This window comes from Nannospalax galili, unplaced genomic scaffold (assembly GCF_000622305.1).
Source record: "Nannospalax galili isolate Female #2095 unplaced genomic scaffold, S.galili_v1.0 scaffold7, whole genome shotgun sequence".
Lineage (NCBI taxonomy): Eukaryota > Metazoa > Chordata > Mammalia > Rodentia > Spalacidae > Nannospalax > Nannospalax galili.
This window is the reverse complement of record NW_008359081.1, coordinates 2142446-2146939: the sequence shown is the minus strand read 5'-3', so window position 1 is coordinate 2146939 and position 4494 is coordinate 2142446. Positions and strand designations below refer to the sequence as shown.

Below are 4494 nucleotides of genomic sequence, written 5' to 3'. Positions count from 1 at the left end.
TGGAGCTTTGATAAATGGTCACATAGTCAAACTGTCTTCTAAGTATTTATGGTTATGCCCATAGACTAGTGTTGTTCTCGGTCTTAGCAAGAGAAGCTTCTTTTAGCAATAGGCAGCAGTTAATATAGAGACTCATAACCAGTGATAGTGGGAAGAATATATAGTGACTATCGAGTACTGAGCATTAAATGGGACATCTATATAAATCCCCTCCAAGGCTCAGGGAACATCATGGAAAACAGAGTAGAAAAATTTTAAAAGCTGGAGAATGGGAAGAACTACTATGAAATGCTGTCTTCTAGATAGGTCATGACATTTACAGTCATGAACATATAGCAGTAGCGACCATCTGAACAAAACCTGCACGCACAAAAAAGACATAGCCTGGCCTGGTGGTGTACACCTTTAACTCCAGCAGTCATAAGGCAAAGGCAGGTAGGTCTCCATGAGTTTGAGGCCATCCTGGTCTACACAGCAAGTTCCAGACAAGCCAGGACTATGTAGTGAGACACTATCTCAAAAAATATACAAAAGACACAAAAGCAAGAGGGCACTAGTTGAGAAGAAGAGGTTTAGTAGGAGTAGAAGGGGGGTTAGAGAATGTAACAGTGAGTGAATTTTAATTATAATACACTGTGTGTGTATGTGTGTGTATATATATATGTATATATATTAAATGGTCGAAAAGAAAAAGAGGAAAAAATCTACATATGACTGTATTAAACTACAGGAAATTTTCAAATTTAATGTGAAGTCAAATGCTCAGTAGTAGAGTATCTGTCTAATATATACAAAACCATGGGTTCACTCCCCAGTACCACAAAAATTTCCTAAAGATTAAAAAATATCTTTTTATGAATTTTAGCACATGTACAGATGCTACACAACACAAAGATTTATTTTTCTGTCAGTTCTGCTAGAACTTTTAAATTTTAGAAAATCTTGCGCTCAGATGCATTAAAAACTACATGTACAATTCTTTTGAAGTGACTGACAGTCAGAGTAGTAGATATGAAACGTTACATTGCCGGCCAAATGATACTCAGAGGAAATATCACTGCCTTAAAAGGTTTTATTAGAAAGCCAAAACTTTTAAAATAGCATCACTCCAAAATGCTTTAAAAAGTAGACAAAATAATTACAACAATAAAAGTTAAACTTCCATTTACAGAAAGCGAAAAGAAAATTATAAGGATATAGATGACCTCAACAACATTTCAACCCACTTTATCTGATTGGCATTTATAGAACAATTTCTATTCAAATGCATGCCAAGACAGACCATCTTCTGGACTGTAAAACAAATCTTAACAAGTTTAAAGGAACTGAAATTATGCAAACAAAATTCTCTGAAAATAAAGGAATCAAACCATTTATAGAAGGTAAGGAGAACAAATCAAGTTCCTACTGATTTCTTCAAAACATTTAATTAAAATAGGAGTAAGTTCTCTGTGCTAATTACCTTGTGCTGAAAAAGAAGCTTCTCAGATGAGGATTGAGAGATGCACTAGTCTACAATATAACGATAAGTCATTAGGAGTCATTTTAATAATATGTCCATTTAGTAGAATATTAGTAGCAAGTTTTCCCCTCAAGTCCATGACTTATCTATCCACACGTTCTTGGACCCAAGAACCATGTCAGGTATGGGTTCCATCGCTGGTCAATGTGCAGAGAATAAGAGACTGCAGAGCACACAGTTCTAAATGAGACATCTATATCACCCCTCTCAAGTTTTAAAGACCATAGGGGAAGAGGGAACAGAAAAATTGTAAGAACCAGGGGTGATGGATGAGGACAAGAAAACAGTGTTTTCCACACAATAGAGCAGATGCACATATGAATTTACAGCAATCATGACAGCATGCTCAAGACCTGTTCAACCTCAAGCAAGACAAGGAAGCGTGGTAAACACAAAGCCTCAGCCCTAGTTGCCTAGCTATTGGCATTTTATACCTGTTGCAAAAGGCAAAGTCACTTTTCTTTAAAGATATGATCCCTGGTATGTTAACCACAATCCAGGGCAGGCTCCTGGTGCAAGTGTATTGCACCAAAAAATATCTGGGTACAAAAGCTTGACTTTATAGACTTTAATATATATGAAAGAATGCAAGAATTCCAGTGGGGGGGTGCTTTGGAGTATCTATTGGGGATGGGGTCTAAATATGATTACTATTTATTGTATGAAATGGTAAAAAATTCAATAAAAATATATGTTGAGGGGAAAATTGTATTTAGGCAGCACATATTGGACTCAATGGGGAAAATTCATAAAGTTGGGTGGGGAATGGAGGAGGTCTAGGAGGAGTTTGGGAGGACAAAATATGATCAAAACTCAGTGCATGAAGATCTCAAAGATAATAAAATATTCTTCAAAAAACAGGAGTGAGGCAATATTTTTAAATAGTATTTATTTCCAAGGCCACAAAAATCAGAAAAGAACAAACAGACTGTGGGAGCTAAAATGTAAATGAACAGACAGTTCCTGATGTATCAAATTTGAAAATTTTGGATCCTATGAGCTAGGACCGGAGGAACCTTATGCACAGATCCCCACAAGAAAGATTAAGATTTGTTCTTCTAATTATTTTTAAAGACATGACACAGCTAAAATAAGAGGTCTAATGCAGTGAGGTAAAAGAAGCTCTCCCTTCTCACTCCATGAGCCAAGTTACCTCCCTCTCCAACCCCAGAAGATTGGGATTAAGTATACATGTTACAGAGGATTAGTATCTAGAATATACAAAAAACTAAAAATAAAACCTAATCATAAAAAAATTAAAAATTAAGGGAAGAAACTAAACAGAGCTCGAAAGAAGAAATACAGAGAACTCCTGCATTGGTAGACAGGGAGCTCTGGGAAAATATGGTGCGGAGCACTAGTTTCCAAGGTCCAGCTTCAGTCAGAAAGATGTCAGTCGTCACCACAGTCTTCCAGTACATTGCTGAAAACGAGAACGCTGTGTCAAGAGTGGTGGTCTAGAGTGTGTCTGCCTGGCCAGAGAAGAGGGAAGAGATCAGAAGAATGGTGGAGGTGGCTATGGTGGACTTCCGGAGGCTGGGGTTTCTGTAGAGCTGATGGATATCAGGAAGCAAAAATTCCCTGATGGCTCAGAGATACCTCTTCCTAACATTCTACTGGGTAAGCTGGGCATTGATCCCCAGAAGAAAACAGTGTACATTTACCAGCACCTGGAGTGTAGCCTGTGGCCCAGGAGGACTGCTGGAACAGTGAGACCTACACCTTGTTGGAGCAGGATGGCAAGTTGTATGGGAGAGGCTCACCAGATGATAAGGTGCCAGTGGCCAGCTAGATGAATGCCCTAGAAACCTATCAGAAGACTGACCAAGAGGCTCCTGTCAACATGTGATTCTGCCTAGAAGCCTAGAAGGCATGGAGGCATCTGGCTTTGAAGGCCTGGATGAGCAATTTTTTCCCAGAAAGACACATTCTTAAAAGATGTGGACTATGTCTACTGGGACAATTACTAAGTGGGGAAGAATGAGCCCTGCATCACATATGGCCTCAGGAGCATTTGCTGCTTCTTCATTGAGGTGGAATGCAGTGACAAAGACCTTCATTCTGGGATGTGTATGGCAGGTCAGTGCACGAGGCCATCACAAATCTCATTTCACTGATGAGCTGTCCAATAGACAAGAAGAGGAAAATCCTCATCCCAGGCATCAATGAGGATGTGGTCCCTGTGACTGATGAGGAATGTAAGCTCTGTGACCACATCAACGTTGACATGGAGGAGTTGCCAAGGATGTGGGCGCTGAGACTCTCCTGCACAGCTGCAAGAAAGACATCACCATTGGTGGTACCCTCCCCCTCCCTGAATGGCATTGAAGGGACCATCTCTGCACCAGGGGCCAAGACCGTGATTTCATTAGGCTGGTGCCGAACCTGAATCCTGAAGTTATTAGTGATCAAGTTTCAAGCTACTCGACTAAGAAGTTTGCTGAACTGCACAGCCCTAAAAAGTTCAAGGTATACGTGGTAGGAAGCCCTAGGTATCTGACTTCAATCATCCTCATTACCTGGCAGGGAGATGAACCCTGAAAACAGTATTTGGTGTTGAGCCAGACTTGACAAGGAAAGATGGCAGTATTCCTGTGACTTTGATCTTTCAGGAGGCCACAAGCAAGAACATAATACTTTTTCCAGTATGGTCAGCAGATGACAGTGCCCACTCCCAGAAAAAAAAAAAAAACTCAACAAGCACAACTATATAGAAGGAATCAAGATGCTGTCAGCCTACCTGTATGAGATACCTCAGCTGAAGGACTGAGAGGTCCATTTTTCCACAGAATGCAGCATCTGCCCAGAAAGAATCTGCCCTCTGTCTAATTTCTTCCAGGTTTCTCAGAAATATGGACTCCCCCCGCAATCTCTTTCTCAGGTCAGAGTCAGAATTTCATGAATGGACACAATGCCTCCAGGTGTCAAAAGGGCTGGGTCAGCCGTCCAGGCAGTTGGAAATGTTTAGTCCT

The 4494-nt window shown here is 40.3% G+C and overlaps 1 pseudogene; it reads left to right on the top strand.

Annotated features, from left to right (window-relative positions):
• The first annotated feature begins 2911 nt into the window (after positions 1-2911).
• On the top strand, positions 2912-4292 carry LOC103725380 (annotated as a pseudogene).
• Positions 4293-4494: the final 202 nt, after the last annotated feature.